The sequence below is a fragment of the Protopterus annectens genome, chromosome 8.part0, assembly GCF_019279795.1.
Source record: "Protopterus annectens isolate FY-2018-M chromosome 8.part0, PAN1.0, whole genome shotgun sequence".
Taxonomy (NCBI): Eukaryota; Metazoa; Chordata; order Ceratodontiformes; family Protopteridae; genus Protopterus; species Protopterus annectens.
In genome coordinates, this window is record NC_056741.1 from 1,964,056,201 (window position 1) to 1,964,076,192 (window position 19,992).

Sequence of the window (19,992 nt, forward strand, 5' to 3'; positions counted from 1 at the left end):
TTTTATATTTCTCCAAATCGTTTGGGTTTTTAATACCATGATGGGAATGGATCTCATTCCTAAGTCAAAGTACAATTAAAGTTCATGAAATTAGTATTGTTTCAATCCTTGATGTCACCCAAAAGTGCTCTTTCACAACACCCGCAATGTGCCCAGTAATGACTACTGCAATTAGTTCGGGGTTATATGGGTTTAGTAGAAAATCACAAAGTGAACTAATGATGAAGTGGAACCAACAACAAAAGCATAAAACTCCAAAACAAAAGAAGGTTCCACAACGTTGTGCCAATATACTTTTAATAAAAAACAAAGCTTTCAGACACAAGTCCTCCTTCAGTGTTAATAAAATACATATGCAAATAATATACCTTTTATATGTAAAAAGCAAATCACATGACACAGCCTACCTATCATAAATAAGCCTTAATCAAGCCATTAAAAACAGCAATTAATCAAGTTTTGCACTGAAAGATCTTAAAGAAACATATAACAACCTATTCAGTGACTTTAAAAATATTTGTAATTGTAGTGGTGCTGCGGTAGCGTTGTCGCCTCACAGCAAGACGTTGTCCCGTTCGATTCTCAGCTAGAGCGTCTTCTGTGTGGAGGCATACATGAATGGGTGTGCCTTCATTGAAGGTTGTGCATCAGGGCTAGTAACTCGGCACGTAAAAATCCACCATCAAACAGCGGACCAGAATTCCGCTGTGGCGACCCCTAACCGGGATAAGCTGAAAGACACAACTAAATGGACTAGATATAAGAATATTCACTTCATTCATTTAAATATATACTTTACAAATAGCTCAAAAATGTGTGTAAGGATATGTGTACACACACACACACATATATATATATATATATATATATATATATATATATATATAGATATACACATAAACCGATTATAAAGCCACATTTTCAGTGGTGTGGATTAAGAAACAGCATATTGTACATTATAAACATAATATGAAATAGATACATAGATAAGGCTGAACAGCAATAATAGTACACATAAAAGTGAATAATAACCCATTCTAATATGTAGTGCTGAATACACTGTATGCAAAATGTATGTAAAATACTTAATGCATGAGTATACTCATTCTTAAGTTATTTAATTTGTTGTTGCTTCTTTTTCAAAATGGGTTTGATGGTAACTTGTTTATTTAAACCAGGATATTTTTCGGCATGTAGGCGAATAATCCATTCATACTCCCTGTTATCCAATTTATTTATTAGGTCCCCGCATATAATATTAGCAGTCAAGATATCTATTACACAAAAAGAGAAATAATGTGATGTATCTGTGTCTTCCATATGTTGGGCTAAAGAATTCATGGCCACTTTCCTTCTAATCTTACTGATTTATGTTCTGTTATCCTATCTCTCAACCTTCAGGTTGATTTACCAACATAGAAACATGGGCACTGTTGACATAGTACTAAGTATACCGCACTATTAGTGTTGCATGTAGCTGTACAATATATTTCAAATTTCAACTGTTGGTAGGATGTATAAATTCAGTTGTTATAATTATATTAACACAACATGCACAGTTGTAACAAGGGTAAGTCCCTTTTTTGTTATATTTTACAGGTTCTGTTCTATTTAGATCAAAATCTTTGTAACAAACATTTCTTTATACCGTTACAGTTTCTGTAAGTAAAGTATGGCCTATCTGGAATCCATTTCCCATAACCTGGTAAGGCCTTCAGTATATACCAATTATTTCTAATGACCTGTTCTACGTTTTTATTTATTCTACTATAAGTCATTAGATATCTCAAGTTACTCTCAGATCTTGTTTGTATAGGTATAGTACTATGTTGCTCAGAAAAATAAGGCCCTGCTCTTCCCTGTCTAGTGGACAGGACTTCATTTTTGGCCATCTCCAAGTTATCTAAATTATATCCTCTTTCCAAGAATTAGTCATAGCTTGCATCTGTTTAAGACAGACCACATCTTGAGTATTTAGCCTACTTACACATAAATATTGCCCTTTAGGTATTATCTTTAAATACATGCCTAGCATGCATACCAGTCTTGTGTAAATATTTATTAGCTTGTGTATCTTTCTTATCAATACTGGTGTCGAATCCATTTGCTTTTGTTGATAGAGTAACATCCAAAAAATTAATACTTATTTCTGAATAACTGATTAACAAATTTCAAAAAATCATTTACATTATTCAAATAAGAGTGAAAGTTTATTAATGCATCAGTTATACCATTCCATGCTAGAAAAATATCATCTACAAAATGTTTGTAGAATAATATTTTACATGCATCTCTATTAGCCTGGCCAAACACATTTACTTCTTCCCATTTACTTAATGTTAGATTTGCATATGTGTTTCTTTAAGATCTTTCAGTGCAAAACGATTAATTGCTGTTTTTAATGGCTTGATTAAGCCTCATTTATGATAGGTAGGCTGTGTCATGTGATGATTTGCTTTTTACATATAAAAGATATGTTATTTGTATTTGTATTTTATTAACATTGAAGAAGGACTTATGTCTGAAAGCTTTGTTTTTTTATTAAAAGTATATCGGCAAAACATTGTGGAACCTTTGTTTGTTTGGGAGTTGCATCGATTTGGTAACATATCCAAATACAACTATAGATTCTTTTTTATAAGACCCGTTGCTCCTACTAGAACCATCGGAGTATCTTTCTTCCACATTGCTCTTGTTTCTGCCTGCAGATCCTGATATGCTATGACTCTCTCTCTCTGTATGTAGGACACTTTAGTCACTGGGTGTGGCAATTTCAATGATCAATGCTACTTTTATCTTCTTTTCCTGGACTACTATATCCAGTTTTCTAGCAACTATATTTTGAACAGCAGGTAATGGATGATCCCGTATGATATAGACTTCATTTTCTATGATGCTTTGTGGCTCATGTTTCCAGTGTTTTTCAGCCACTTCAGTACAATAATGTTTGCACAATCCCCAGTGCAAGTGTCTTGCCAAATTACTATGCCTTTCAGTATACGGTTATCCAGCCATTAGTACGTCGCAACCAGCAACGAGGTGTGCAAAACCTACACTGGTCTGTTTCTCCCACATGTTCAATGGACTTTGTAAACCAGCATGTACGCAGCCCACTATCTTGGGCTGCCAATATTAATCTTTCATCGCTTGGTTTAAATTTGCCTCTAACCATTCCTGCTTTCATTCCTGATCAACATGAGGTTCTTCCTTGAAGTTTTCTACACCTGCAACTATATTTATGCTTTTCCCACATTTCTTGCCTTCTCATCTGGTCCTTCACCTTATATTCTTTTTGTTTTTTGACACATTCAGTTGCTGCCTGGATTTTATCTACTTCTGGTTTGACTTCCATTCCTGCTTGACACCGATATGCTCCAGAAAACCACAAAAGCCCTACTTAGAGCCAGGGATAAAGCCTGGAAAACCTGGTGCCACACCAGATCACCCTCAGCTAGGCACCTTTCATGAGCTCTGAAACAAAGCAAAAAAGCAGGGTACGCTTGATAAACAAAATTACTGCATCACTCAACAAAATAAGTACAGTACCAAACCGCAAAAATTCTGAGCAACAATAAATAACATCCTACAGCCCCGGAAGAACAACCACTCCCGCACCCAATATAAGAGGTACAGACCTGGACATAGCCTCCAGCTTTAATAAATATTTCACCTCCTCAGTACTCAAACTCTTAAACATCACTTCCTCCCAATACCCTACAACCACCTCAGGCCCAAATCAATACCATACCTTTTCACACTCAAGACTGTTCCTACCTCTGCTGTCCAAAAACTCCTAGTCAAACTCAAACCAACCACCCTTGCAGCCGATAACCTTCTTGCCCAATACCTCCAAATTGCATCCAGAGCTATAGCCTATCCCATTTCACTTCTAATAAAAGATCCATCACCGAACACACCGTTTTCCACTCCTGTGAAAAACCTCATATCACACCACTCCACAAAGGTGGCCCCTCCCTAGACCTTTCCAACTACCGAACAAATACAATTCTTTCACCCATCTCGAAGATCCTAGAAAGATGTATTCATCACCAGTTCCTCTCCTATCTCCTCACCTACAACCTTCTCTCCTCAACCCAACACGGATTTCGCCCATCCCACAGCACCACCACTGCCCTACTCAAATTCACCAATACTATAAACTCCCACAGGAATCTAGGTAAATTTGTCTCAGCTACCTTCCTAGATTTATCGAAGGCATTCGACACAGTCTCACATAATAAACTATTGTCTTGTCTTTCTGACCTCAACCTTAACAACCCTACCATCCCTCTGGTTTAAAAGCTTTTTAGATAATCACCCACAATCCGTCAAATGGCATAACTCTCACCCCCCCCACTCCCAACCTCCTCAGGTTTGCCGCGAGGATCAATCCTAGGACCCCTTCTTTTAAATATCTTCACAAACTAACTCCACTCAGCTACCTCTAAAGCTGATATAATCCAATACGCTGCATCCATCGCCAACAAAAAGCCCAAGAAGTCTTCTCTGAAAGAGAACTGGCTTAACAATTCAACTCATACTAAATCTCAAGAAAACACAACTAATGCTATTCCACTCTACTAAATCGAGCAACCTTACCTTCGCTATACTCTCCACCAGCAAAACCCAAATCACCCATGTCATTGAGGCTAAACTCCTAGGAGTTACCATTGACCAGGAACTCAAATTGACAAAGCACATAACAACCATCACTAAAGTCCACAAAAAGCTAGGTTCCCCTCTATCGCTGTAAAAGTTATCTAAACACCGAATCTCGAATTGCAATAACCAGGACCCACCTCCTATCTACTCTATTTTAGGTATCACCAATTCTAACTAATCTTTACAAAACTGATCTTGATAAACTTTCCATCTGTTACAACAAAACTGCCAGATTCGCTACCAATGCCAAATAATGATCCCACTACTGCCTTTCCCTACAAGCCTTGCGCTGGCTTGAATTACTGAACCTATTAAGGTACCATCAACTCAGCCTAGCTCATCTAATTCTGTACTATCCCTAGAAAACCCCAGACCTGACTGGCATGCTGAACTTCTACAATTCAAATAGACAACTTTGGTCCTCCAACAAAGCCTTAATCTAAACCATGACATGCAAAAACTATTCCGGGGAATCACTATTTGCCCATGAAATAGCAAAAATATGGAACAACCGTCCCCCTGACCTCAGACTACAAAACTCCACACCCTCCTTCAAAAGGCTACTTAAAACATACCTCTTCACCAACCATCTATGCAACTGTAATTGACCCCCATGAAGCCTCATCCACTTACTATTTCTACACCCCATCTGTCCTGGACAACACAAACAACACCATCTAACTACACCCATCCATGTGTGAGCAATAACCTATACATGTGTATGTACGTGTGTGTGTGTGTGTGTGTGTATACATACATATATATATATATATATATATATATACATATACATATATATATATACATATATATATATATATACACACACACACACACACACACATGTACGCATGTGTATGTGTGTGTGTATATATGTATATTATGTGTATGCATATATATGTATGTATACTCTTACATGTATATTTACTTGAATGTATATATTATATTTATTTATTTTCCATTTGTTAACCGGGTTGGTCCAGCTGGGTAAGAATTTACCCTTTTTCAGTCGAGGCCTGAGGGGAAAAGCCCCAAACAGACATGCAAGTAGAGACAAGTTTACAATAATACAGAGCAAAACAATGTCATGAATACAATGGATAAGAAAAAATATAATGTACTCAATGGAATTAAACATAGCTATATACAAAAATATAATATACATGGAAAACTTAAACATTTATATACTCTTATTCAATTGTGAAATATCTTGCAATGCTCTACCAGGTTATCTACTCTCATTTTATATTCTGTACACTTGTATTTTCAACCAAAAGGGGGAATATTCTCTTATTGTATACTAACGGCAGTAAAGTCTACAATCTGTATGCTACTACTCTGTAATGTCTCTTTTGTACATTTTTCTTCATTCTATAAACTTATGGAGTTTTTCTCCCCAGGCCTCCGCTGAAAACGGACATTTGTTGTCCAGTCGGACTATCCTGGCAAACAAATGTTAATAATTATGTACTACGCTGACATGAGGAGCATATGGCTGGTGTATGACACTTTCTAGGTAATAAAAACTTTGGTATATTGGCTGAATGTTGGGCTATCCTTGGCAGGATATTTCCAGAGGTATGGAATACTACAGCAGTGCTACGGAAGGACATCACTCCAATCAAACAGAAATCCTGAATAATCAATTTTAGAAAAAGGATGAAATGAGTAGCTCAAAGTCTACAAGCATAATCCCTTCTTTTCGGATGTGACAAGTTGGTTAAGTGTCATTACAGATAACATGTTAGGCATGAAAGTGAGGTTGCTATACAGATACCCTGCCCTAATGAAAGACCAGGAATGTTTTTTTTTTTTTTGCACAGCAAGGCTTGTAACTCAGAAATCCTTCTAGCATAGGTAGCAGACAAAATAGCATCTTCCAAGACATATTAGTGACAGGATAAAGTAAGCTAGTTCAGAAGGGGCTGGGGTAATTTTATCTGAGAAACAGCTCAGATTCTCATGATATAGCAATCCTTCTCCTTAGAAGTCCAAGGTAAATGACCCTTTTGAGGAACTACTTAATCAAAGGTCTGGTGGAAAGAAGGAATCTATAGGAAGAAAGGTTCCACTTTTAAGGAGATATAAACTAAACCTGATTTGTAAAGCCTGAAAGACGTTCCAAAACCAGTGCCACTTTGGATCAAAGTCCCTGGACTGGCACTAGAAAGTGAATATTTTCCATTTGGCTAGTATGGTTTTCTTTTGGAAGGTTTACTAGTCTCATTATTATTATTATTTAGCATATCCTAAGAAAACTTGTGTCCAACTGGAATCAGGATAAGATAACCCAAGCTGTCAGCCTTAGAGTAGCCAGATTTGGCTACAGAAGGGAACCCATACACTGCATCAAGTGATCTGCAAGGTTGTTCAGGTGAGAGAAATTAAAAGTTACATACTTACCATAACAACCAATCTGTATTGTTAATTTCAAGTCCTTCACCTGCAAAACAGAGATTGGCACATAATTAGCCTGGCTCATAAAACTTTCCCACTCAACCTTAGCTCCTCCTCTTAATAGAGTGTACAGTGCCTGTGGACCCATCTCTAGACCTCTAAAGTCCGCAGAATAAGAGCAACAGAAAAGGAAATTGGGGAAAGCAGACAAAATAAAATATAAAAACCTCCTTTAAACCTAAAGGCTGGGGAAAGGACAGAACGAATGGCGAAGGATATGACACTACCAGTGCAGATCTATCATTATAAGTCTGTAACTTTTTTATTTGATTTTGGCAGTTTTACATCCTTCACCTGTAGGACAGAGTTCAAAGTGAATTGATCATTAGGCAGCGAAGCTCCAGAGGGGACTGCCCTAAAAAGGGCAGACTTCTGGACACAGCACTCTAATGAAAAACTTGTTGCTACCCCAGAGAGAGCATAAAAATTCACCTTTATCACAAAATTAAAAGAATAAAAATCCTCAACAGCACATTGGTTACCATTCACCTGACACAACCTCGTAGTTGGGTAACCTAAGCTGCAGAAGTTGTCCATTTAGTGACTACAACCACAAAATCATTAAATCACAGGGATATACTGACACATGGCAACAAAAGGTATATCAACACTTACAGTTCTGCTTTAAATCTAGAAAGTAACTACAAAGCTTCAACAGCAGCTCCTTAGCTCTGGGAGGCTTAATTTGCATGACACTAAAAAACGGTTTAGGGAACAAGTAGACCAAAGTTACAGCTTCTTAAAAGAAACCTGAAAACTGTGAAGACTTGCATAGCTACAGGTAAGGGTGATGCAACCAACAAAAACAGACAATGCTAATAATTAAATAACCATGGATGTAGGCACGGGGAAGTGGCTTAGGGATTTTGTAACAACTAACCATCACCAGGAGGGAGAACCTACACCATGGGTTGAAATTAAACACCTTTCCAAAGGGCAAAAGTTTCTGAGATCTCAAAGCAGGAAAAGTCATCTGGATCAAACAGGGAAGTTTTGAGAATACATGTAACAGAATTGTATCCACCACAAGATACTGCATTAAAAAGGACTGAACAGCAATTGGCTACCAAACCATACAAGGAGGAAGCGAGTGCGTATGTGGGGTGAGGATATACATGATAGCAAGGTACAGCTGTAAGACAGTCAGAAGGGAGAAGCTAGACCACAGGAAAAAAAAAAAGGATTAGCAGTCTGAGAAGCCAGTTATTTGAGACGGCTCTATATTATATATTCGAAGCATAAAAATTTCGAACCTCATATGCTCAACAACATATGAGTGAAAATTGAATCTTCGAATATATAATAAAAACGTTACGAAAGGAAAACAAAAACTTAGCTTAACACTCTGAGCAGGGGGGCAAGCCCCCCAACACCCCCCAACTTAAATATACCAACTCCGAGACTGCACTTCAATGCAGAAAAGGGAAATTTCCCCATTCTGCACGTACAAAGCAGTAGCCTTTCATCTTCGAACTTTTCAAAGTTCGATTATATGGTGTCAACCATATGACATTCGAACTTTGAATCGTCAATAATTTAATAGGGATCCATTTCAAACACCCAAGGGAAAAGTAGGAAGCTATAAAAATGACCCAGGATGACTGAGAAAGTGTCTATGGTACCAAGGAATGCTGTAAATAAGAGGCTAGTAAGAACAAATGGCATTCAAAAGATGGCATGGGCCTTGAGTCTAAGTAAAAACACCCAACAGCTGGATGCCTGTCAGGAGATGGAATGACCACAAGCTGGCCTGCTGGCAACTTCATAAGCAGATGAAAATGTACATGCAAAGTCAACAAATATCCGTAGCAGTACATTAGACAGAAGAGCTAGAAATTCTCCCCGAAAAGTCCACAATCTGCCAGACTGGAGCAAAAAGGCCATGGTGCACAAGGCTCATAACAAAAGGGCTACAGTATGTCTGAACAGTAGACAGAATAGGAAAAGTACAGTTGTGTACACTTACCATAAATGGAGATGTTAGAGTGTATTCACTGTTGCAGTCATCACATTTGGGTTATCTGCTTGCAGTAGCCCTCAGTCGGCCTGATTATGAAAGTCTTGGGTCCTGCGTCGGTTGCTGTCTCATCTTCCATAATGTCAGGAAGTCAGGGGTATAAAGCATGCAGCCGACGCCATTACATCAGTTTTTCTTGCCCCAGATCTCAGGTGTCCCCCTAATGGGAAGCAATTTAAAAATAAATAAATAAATAAATAAATAAATATATATATATATATATATATATATATATATATATATATATATATATATATATATATATATACACACACACACACACACATATATAGGTTCATAGGTTCATAGGTTCATACTAGGCTATCTGCCCAAGGGCATTTACAAGCCTAGCCCATAGTTATGTGGCTTTCGCCACCCCTTTAGTTTGAATAAAAACTATGCCTATCATTTTCTGTGCCTCTGTCAAGCAGTGACACTGAAGTAATCCCTGGGGTATATCTGCGATCTCCCATCCATTGGTCAAGATTCCTCTTGAACAAGGCCAGCGAGGTGCTCTGCCTCACATGTACCGGGATTTTGTTCCACAGCATAGGGAGTCTCTGGGTGATGAATCTGTCCCTCCAGCACGTTCTATTTATAACCGTGTCAAGGTTTAAGTCTCCTGCCCTTGTGGTTCTGAGGGATCTAGATTTTTTGAGGTGAAGCATATTCATCAAATCTGGGTTTGACATGGCCTTATATGTCATGCACAGGTCACCTCTGAGCAAGCGGTATGAGACTGAATAGAGCTGGAGTTCTTTCAGTCGGGCAGCATAAGACATATTTTTGAGACCCTTTATCCTTTTGGTGAGGAACTTTTGAGGCCTTTCAAGCTGCAGCAGGTGTCTGGTCAGATACATTCCAAACGGGGCATTGTACTCAATCATAGGTCTAATGAGTGATGAGTACAGGGGACGATGACCTCCCTTGATCTAGATGTGAATCCCTTCATGATCAAGTGGGCGATATAGAAGGTTTTCCTAACTACTTTAGCAACATGAGTGTCAAGCGAAGGCTACTGTCAACTTGGGTCCCCAGATCCCTGATGACTTTTTCTGTGCTCAGTGGATTGCCACCTATATGGTAGCTAGGGGTAACCTTGTTTTTCCCGAAGGGTATGACTATGCACTTTTTGGCGTTTAACTTCAGGCCATGGCTCTGGCACCAGTTATCCGTTTCTGTGAGGCCCTTCTGGAGGATATCTGTGTCAGATGTGTTTTCGACTATAGCCCAGTTTGCAGTCATCTGCAAACTTTGTCAGCCATAACCCTCCTGTGTTTGCTTGTACTTCAGAAAAGTAGATGCCGAACAAGAGTGGACCCAGGACTGAGCCCTGTGGGACACCACTTGTGACAGGCTTTGAGTCTGACATGGCTCCAGCAACTCTGACCCTGTGGGTTCTGTCACTTAGCCAGTTTGCAACCCATCTTGTGATGTATGGGTTTACATTCAAGCTGATGAGTTTTTCGATGATACCTGAGTGGGGTATTGTGTCGAAGGCCTTTGCCAGGTCGAGGTAGGCTGTATGGACTGCCTTTCCCTCATCAATGGCCTTGGTGACTGTCTCGAAAAAGTCAACCAAGTTTAAGAGGCAGGATCTGCCTTTGACAAAGCCAAACTGGGTTGGATCCAAAGTCTGCAAGTTCCCTATGTCTTTATTTATGAGTTCCATTATGATCCTCTCCATGGCTTTGCAGATAAGGCTTGTCAAGCTAACGGCGGTAATTTCCAGGGTCTGTGGAGGCACCGCCCTTATGAAGTGGGACCACAGTCGCCGTGCGCCACTCCTTGAGTGCGTATCCTGAGGTGAGGCTAAGATTAAACAGCTGTCCTAACTGTGGGTTTAATTCCTCGTTGAGTTCATGAAGCACACAGCCGGGGACACCATCCGTCCCATGGATGCTGTGTTTTTGCCTTAGTGAGGGCAGTTCTCACCTGGGCATTGGAGATGTTTGGGGGCTACAATCCTCTGGAATAGATATCTCTCCTTTTGGGGGGGGAGAAGTTTGCACTGAACCTGTCAGCCAGTATGTTAGCAATGTGTGTAGGTTCAGTAATTTTCACATCATTTTGAACTAATTCTGAGCATATCTGGGAGTGTCCTCCTAGGTTTCTAACATAGCTAAAGAAGGCCTTATGATTGTCTTTAGAGTCCTTGGCGATTTTTCTCTCAAAATTTGCCTTGGATGATTTTATGAGAGCTCTTAGTTTTTACTTATAATGATCAAAGGTGTCTTACCTTTCAAGGATTTTGCTCTATCTTGTAGTAGCTTCCTCCTTTGTTGTAGAGCTTGTTTATGACTGGGGTCCACCAGACTGGACGCTTGCCTTTGGTACAGAGAGTCTTAGTTTTGTTTGGGATTGCCTGATCCATGCAGTCCTGTAGGTGCTGGTAGAAGGCATATGTAAGTGATTCAGCGGTTTGAGTAATGTTTACCACTGGCTCAGGGGCCTTAAAGGAGACCACACTAGTTTTTAGAAGTGTGAAATCGGCTTTTGAGAAGTTTTTCACTGTGGTCTTTTTTGTTTCAGGTGGGGGCGGGATGAGGACCTCCAGCGAGATTAGTTTATGATCTGATCTCACCAGTGAGGGGTATACTTCCGGTGTTGAACATTTTGATCCCGTGATGATGAGATCAAGTATGTTTTCTCCTCTTGTGGGGATGGTGACTAGTTGTTCCATGGCATTTGAGTTTATGAACTCCAGGAATCTTTGGGTTAGAGTGTTCGGGCTTGAGTAGTGTTCCCAGTCTATATTAGGGTAGTTGAAGTCACCTAGTATGATGGTGTTTGGAGATACATTTATCCCCTCCAATGTTTTCAGGAAGGCCATGTGAGGTTCCTGAGTTTGAGAGGGTGGCCTGTAACATGCTACAAATTGCAGAGCAGTCTTGCCTATGGTTAATTGCACCTGGATGGTCTCCGATGCATCGTCGTTGCCACCAACCTTGAGGTGTGGGTGTCCTTTATGAATATGGACACCCTCCTTTCTTGGTGTTGTCTGGATTTTGGGGCCGGAACGCATGATATGAGGTGAAACCTGTTAGTGCTGGGGTGCTCTCAGGAGCCTTGAACCAGGTTTCTGTCACAGCACAGACATCGATGTTCTCCATATTGAGAAGGGCCTCGAGTCGTGCATCTTGAGACTGAGACTTCTGCCATTGAGCAGCATTACCCTTAGTTTTTTTCCTTTTTGGTGTTCTAGTGTGGTAGGTTTAGAATTTGAGCCTTGCCTAAAAAGGCACTATGGGGGTGGCAAGTGCCTTTGCCAATATCCGGAAGCCCAGGGGTGACAGGTGCAAGCCGTCCCTTACGAAGCAGCGTGGCTTGTCCAGCATGTCATCCCAGGCAGACAGACATTGGATCCCCTTTGAATGACACCAGAATTTAAGCCAATTATTAAAGCTGATCATCTTATCACTGTATTGTGGCATCATTCTAGGTGAAGGTAGGATACTGCTCAAGGTCAGGGTCATACCTGCCTGGGCTACATAATCAGAGAGCTCCTCGATGTCCCTTTTCATGTAGTCCAAGGAGGTACGTCTCAGGTCGCTGACACCAGCGTGGACAATGACTGAGTCGCACTTGTACCTGCTGTTGAGAGACCTGAGTGCTTGCGTTATGTGGTGGATTCTAGCGCCCGACAGGCAGCTTACTGTGACCTTCTCCTTACTCAGTCTGGTGAGTGGGACGTCAGTGTGTCTGACTATGGAATCACCAATGACAAGTGTGTCTGGCATTTTGTTTGGCCTTAAGGGCTGTGACTGTTTGACACTCTGACTGTGTGGTCTATGTGTTGCATGTGTTGGGTCGTGAGGTGGTAGTTGTTTGGGTGTCTGCTTTGGTGGCCTCTGCTGTTTTGGTAAATTTTTGATCAGAGCCTCCGAGTATGTCTTTGTGTGAGTATGTGTATGATTTGAAGTTGTGATGGTACCATGTGTGACTGGGTATGTATTGTGTGTGGTTACCTTCTCCTCCTGTCTGGTCTTGCCAGTCCTATGTTGAGAGAGCTCAGCCTCCAGTTTGGCCGTATAGTTGCATCTCTCGCATGTATTTGTGTTTTGTGGGAGAAGGAGAGGATTGTCTATGCACATAAGGCAATTGCCTCAATATTCCCAGGTTCACTAGTTGAGCTGGAGAGGACACTAGCAACTGATCCCTCGACATACTAGAAGTAGTAGATAAAGAGACTATCAAAGGACTCCGGGGGAAGTGGGTTTTAGGCTGGTGGGGTACTATCTATAATAAGAGTGCTTTATCAAGGTGCAAGTACTGTAGGAGTAAGTGCTAGGCTTTACAGATAGAGAATAGTCTACTTGGGAATCAAGTAGAGATGAACTTTTCAGTTATAGGATATGCTGGTTAGATCAGCAGTACAGCTCGAGGAAGGTAGTTCTAAGGAAAATTTGAAGAGTGGAATTTAGATGGCCGAATAGTTTAACCTTGTTTAACCCGCTGCTCTTGTGTGCAACAGTGGCAACTCCAGCTAACGCGTTTAGCGTGTTTTATAGCAGGGGCTGAAGGAGCTAGGAATTGGCCCAAAACGACCAATGGACTACTAGTTTCTGGCTGAAACTTCACCAAATCGGACAAAAGGGCTCAGTGCTTCCCACTCCCACTGGTAAGCAAAGAAACTTCCCTCCTTCCTAATAAGGCAATGGATCAGTAACAGGAACTAAAACAAAGCCCAGGGATCAGCAACTCTGAAACTGGACTACTCTAGTTCAGTAAGGCGGGAAAACAAGAGATTTTTTTGTTTTATTACAGAGATAAGGAAAAAACAGACAGTAAGTGCTATAAATGCTGTAAATCAGCTAGCGCACTTTAGTGTGTAGCCTACAGAAACAATTTGCAACAATTAGTAACTTAAAGTGCAATAAACAGTGTAAAATGCAGAAATCACTTAAAGTAGCAGTAAAACAGGCGAAATGCAGTCGCTAGCTTAATAACAGTGGGAAAGCCACAAAAAATACTTATATCTGGTAGAAAGTCACTCTTTTAGCTCTCTGCTGCTTGGATCACTCTGCAGGCCACCACGAGGATCTGTGCTGAGTTGGTACAAGCTGGAAAACACGTGTTTAGCGTGTTTTATAGCAGGGGGCTGAAAGGAACTAGGAATTGGCCCAAAACGACCAATGGACTACTAGTTTCTGGCTGAAACTTCACCAATTCGGACAAAAAGGCTGCTCAGTGCTTCCCACTCCCACTGGTAAGCAAAGAAACTTCCCTCCTTCCTAATAAGGCAATGGATCAGTAACAGGAACTAAAAACAAAGCCCAGGGATCAGCAACTGGACTACTCTAGTTCAGTAAGGTGGGAATTTTTTTTTTACAGAGACAAGGAAAAAAACAGACAGTAAATGCTATAAATGCTTTTAAGCGGCTAGCACACTTGAGTGTGTTAGCCTACAGGTAAAATTAAGCAACAAATAACTTTTTAAGAGTGCAAAACAGTTAATCAACACAAAAACAGTTTAAACAGAATGCAGAGCTGTATAAACAGGCTAAGATGCAGTCGCTAAGCAGTAAATATTCAAAAAGCCAGAAAAAAATACTTAAATCAGTTATAGCAAATACAGTTATAACAAATGCTCTGAAATATACTGTATATTTCCAATATGTTTGAGAAGGACAGTCAGAACACAAGAAGGTTCAGGCGAAAAGAAAAAAAAAAGTTTTGTTTTACTTTTTGAAAAGGGAAAAAGGAGGAACAGAAGTCCTTATCAAATGTTCTCTCTGTATTAAGAAGAATGAGCTAATGACACTAGACTGGGAGGTGTGTCACAGTAGGGGCGGGCAACTGCAAAGCCAAAATAAAAGCACTACAGAGTCAAATGAAAGTTTTTAAACAGATAAGGATTTGTGAAGATTCTGAATAGACAAAGTGCTTTATATATATTAAATTATAAAAACAATAATCTGTAAAAATAATCAAAAGATACTTATATTTTGTAGCTCAGTTGCGGTCGAACAACTTCTCCAGCTTGCACACAGATATATATATATATATATATACACACACACACAAGGTTATATCTCCAACAAAAAAGCAAATAAACCAAAAAGCTTTTAAGCATAGTAAAGGAGAGTAGAGGTATAGTCAAAAGAAGTCAGGGAGCTGGAGGGAGGGTAACCAGGACTACAACAGTGAATACACTCGAACATCTACATTTATGGTAAGTGTACGCAACTGTACTATGTTCATCATGTTGCACTGTTGCAGTCATCACATTTGGGTAGATTCCCAAAGCTAAGAATGGGAGAAGGAATTTATATAGCATTAGGACCAGCTATAAGGCCCTGCAAGACTGCAGTGACAAAGCCAGCTCTGGTTTTATATTGAATACCATGGGCACAGTAGATAAGCCAAAGGAGCAGTGTAGAGAACTGTGATAGTGCAAGTAGCCTGCTTTGAAACGTAGGTATCTTCTGCAAGATTCCCTGACTGGGATATGCAAGTAGGCTTCCTTTAAATCAAGTCTTGCCAACGAGGCACATTTGCCTAGCATAGGAAGCAACTGGTGAAGAGTTAGCATCTTGAATCACCAAAACGGTGTTTAATGTAGATAGGTCCAGGATAGGGCACCATGAGTAGTCTTTTCTGGGTACCAGTAAAAGTCTTGAGTAAAAACCTTGTCCCTATTCCTCTTCTGGTACAGTTTGAATAGCCTTTATACTTAAGAGACAGAGTACTTGCTTTTGAGCCTCTGCCCATTGATTTGGGGGTATATCTGGTCAACCGTTTGGGGTCGGCAACGCATGGAATTGAAATCGGTATCCTTGGGAAACTATATTTAAAACCCATTTGTCCTGGTTGACGAGTTCCCAGTTTTTTGCCTGCAGAGCAATCTTTCCCCCTAAAGGAGCAGTCAGTTGAGAAGTGCTTGGAAGTTTTAAAGTTAAGTCATTGAAACAGTTTACCATGGGGGGGGGGTCTTGCTACTCCCTGATTTGGAAATGGGAGCCCCTCACTGCTTAGTCCTGTGCGCACCCTGGGACTGAAGCCTGGGTGTTCTGCTGGTTCTGGGTTTGGACTGAGAAGGCCTGGAAGAGGCAGGAAAGGACTAATTCTTAGAGGGCCAATGCCTACTAAAATCTTGGAGGCTGTACTTGTAGAAAATCTTTAACAGTTTGCATAGATTTAGCTTTTTCCTCCATCTTTTTAAGAACAGCTTCTGCTTTGTTGCCAAACAGGTGGTCCTGATTTAAGGCAGCAGCCAGTAATTTAGCTTTAACATGATCTGGCAAGGATTGCTCCTTAAGTCAAGCATGCCTTTCTAAGTACAGACCCAGTGACAGCAGCCCTGCAAGATGCCTCTAGTGAGTCAAAACCACATTGCAAAGTATGTTTTCCAAACTGTTCAGCAGAATGCATTAAATCCTGTAAACCCTTATTTTCAGTCCAATCAGGAATCAACATCATTTTCTGTTTAAGCAATCCAATAATATGTTGCTGATACTTTAACATATGAAACTGGCAGTTTAAGGCCCTAATGGCCAAGGTTGCAGAAGTGTACACCTTCTTACTCCATCTATCCAGGGCCCTGGAATCTCTTTAAGACGGGGTAGGATTTTTGGCAGTAGTAGCCTTAATGCCCTTGGGTCCCTGTGAAATGGTCTCAGGATCCACAGTAGGATTTTTAAAAAGGAATTTGTGAGAATCAGGAACCCTGTAATATCTATCAGGTTTTTTGGGAGCAGGAGGTAAAGAATCAGGGGCCAAGCTAGATTCCGAAAAGGCATCGCCAACAATGTCCAGCCCAGAAGGGATAGCTAAAGGCCTGTGTTTGGGCAGGAGTAAGAAATCTCTATGCCTCTTTTTAGAATCAGAGTAATCCTGGCTTTCCCAGTGAAAATGCTCCCTAACAGTATGCAAGGTTTCACCAAAAGAAAAATCCTCTGGGGGAGAAGCAGAGGGAATAGAGTCCTCTGCATCAGAATCCTCATAGGAAGATAAGGGTAAATCCTGGTCCTCAGAGGAGACAGAAATTTCAGAATCCTGGTCAACAGTATCATAAGCAAATTCAGTCCCAAGTCTCTTAGAGGGGGAAGGTTGGCTTCCCCTGATTTAAGTAATAAGGTCTTCTGCCATTCTTATCATTTGTTTTTTTAGGCATAGAGGCCTGACCATGCGGTCTGGGTGTCAGTTTTCTAGGCATGGTTCGAGTTTTAGGCCTTGAAGAAGAAGATGGCATCAGTTTAATATACAAGTCAGTAGGCCTGAATACACCCTCAGAAGCCAGTGCCTGCACCATCCGGACCCATCTAAGGTAGAGACATCCGCAGGTTCCACGGTTAACGCATCTCGCCGCATACTGGACTCCGAATGGGTCTCAGTAGAGGCCTGCGAATCAGAAGTAGCTGGTAGCAGGGGCTGCGAAAGCACCTCACCGAGTACCGGCGAACTGGCGACTGGCTTAGGAGAAGTGTTGGCTTTGGACCTAGGTGGCCTGTGTCTCTGTCTTTATCTTTGCGTTTTTTAGGAATGTCGGAAGTCGGATGGCTTACCGAAGACATATCTGGATAACTGAACCAAGTACCAAAATATTTAGAAGCGTAAATATACCAACGACGAATAGTTCGTTGTTTAAATAGGGCACAAAACCGACAGTGAGGTACACTGTGATCAGGGCCTAGGCAAGGAATACAGTATGGATGAAAATCTTTATGAGGTATTTGCTTTCCACAAGAAATACAATTATTGACTTTTACTGACATCGATTTAGAGCAAGAAAAAGTTTCCCCAAAGTGGTACTTAGTTTTAGTTGAAGCGGTTCTGAAATTCAAAAACGAAATATTTAGGAGTTGGCCGACCACCACTTGCGAATTGCTTCTGCTTCGGGCACCGCACGGCAAGAAAGACTGATGTAATGGCATCGGCTGCATGCTTTATACCCCTGACTAGCTAACATCACGGAAGATGAGACAGCAATCGACGCAGGACCCAAGACTGTGATAATCAGGCCGACTGCAGGCTACTGCAAGCATATAACCCAAATGTGATGACTGCAATAGTAAAACACGAAGATCACCATGGAGGTGGCTGAATGACTGTGGCAGGAGGGTATCACACAGGGATTAATAAAAAGATTGGGGATACTACCTTTATGGAACTGCACTGTGGAAGACAGGACTATCCACCTAGGGACATATAAATACATGCCTACACAAATAACAGAGAGAAATGGAATAGATGGGGGAGGGTCTTCAAATAAAGAAGGCAAAGCAGATGTAGACCATGGCAGAGGAAGAAAGACTTCAGTACACAAGGATAGGAGATCATGCTTCTCACTGAAGGGACAATCAGTACCACCACAAAGGCATGAAAAGAAACCGTAAAGGGAGGCAGGAACTCTAGAATAACTGTTAGGCAAAGGATGGCTCTCTCTTCATAGTCTTTTTTAAAACTAGAATTCTTATAGATGTACAGAACTAAACCTGAGATTGCTCTAAGCAGCACTGTGAGAAAAGAGAAAGTGGCTGCTCTGCAGAACTCAAAACATAAGAGTGGAGTAGAATGGCTCCTTAGTATGAGCAAATTCTCATCAGATACTTTGAAAGAATAAAATGTAAAGTCAAAGTCTGAATCTGCAAAGCTGGTTTGCTTGATGACGCTTACTCCCTAAACAAATGCTAGAGCTGCACAGAGATGAACTGACTAAGCCAGAGGTTGGCACGGAGGAAACACTTTGTTCAGAACCTGTCTCCAAATGAGCAGCTGGAGCTTTATGGATTAACAGCATACAAGATCATCTCAGAAGCCCCTGCCATCAGACCCATAAACTATGTCCAAGCAAAGTGATGGGATCCAAAGACGCTGCAGCAAATCCCTAAACAAGGTCTCCAACAAAGCTAGTGACTCAGAATACACCTCATCAAGCCAGAAAAAGTCCTAGCAAGGCTATCAGCTCAAAGACCACTCTGTCTCATAAACAAGGTCCCAGCATTGTAAATAGATTCCAAACAGTTGCTGAAGTATCAACATCAGATTTTAAATGAGGTCTTAGCAAGGGTGAAAGCTCTAATCAATCATGGGGGGGATGCCACATCCAGTATCACCAAAAAACACTGGCATCTGCCCTTAACATTGCTAGTATAGTAAAAAAAAAAAATCAAAGGATATAGCAAAATGTGGAGTAAACCACTTCTCCTGACACTGAAATAGAATAAAATGAAAGGGTAAAATGGCAAAGTCGGAGAAGTGGAACACAGCAGGTGGAGATCAATCAATTCTGCAATGGATGTCAAAAGCTGTTCAGCTTGTAATAAAACAGTATCCAAACTCTCCAAAATAGTTAAAAAGATTTATTGTAAAGACGAGTTAGCGCTTTCACCTATTCAGGCTTCATCAGGCTCAACACATTAATGCTGTAAATCATTGAATATATACTTCAAAAGGCGGGAAAGCAGAATCAGTAATACAATTAATAAAATTACTAGCAATTAAGATGACTATCAACAAGGTGAAGTAAAATGCTTACACAAGCAGCCAATTCATACAATGTAGAAAGGCAACATACAAAGCTCTTATATTAATATAAAAATACTGTCTATGAAAAAATAAAATAAGAATCACTAAGCCAATATATGAATCACTTAGCCAATATATAAAAAGGGCAATGCATAGAAACTACAAAGTATCAGGTAAATATATGCATGAGCGTCACAAAATATTGTCTGTGCCAATAATAAAGGCATAAAAGTGTAAGCATGAAAACAGAAAAGAATAATAAAAATCACAATGCATCATCCTATATGAAAATATTATACATATATTATGTATATTCTGTGTTTATTTATATATAAATCTTTAATCTTCTCATTTTCAAAAAGGTTTCTAGATGCCTTAACATTCAA

At 40.4% G+C, this 19,992-nt stretch overlaps 1 protein-coding gene across 1 annotated transcript in view; it reads right to left on the reverse strand.

The window, feature by feature from the left end:
• The window catches only part of AP1G1 (adaptor related protein complex 1 subunit gamma 1), a 4,036,072-nt gene that overhangs the window by 1,460,544 nt on the left and 2,555,536 nt on the right, over positions 1–19,992 (reverse strand). The gene's annotated exons all lie outside the window — the stretch shown is intronic.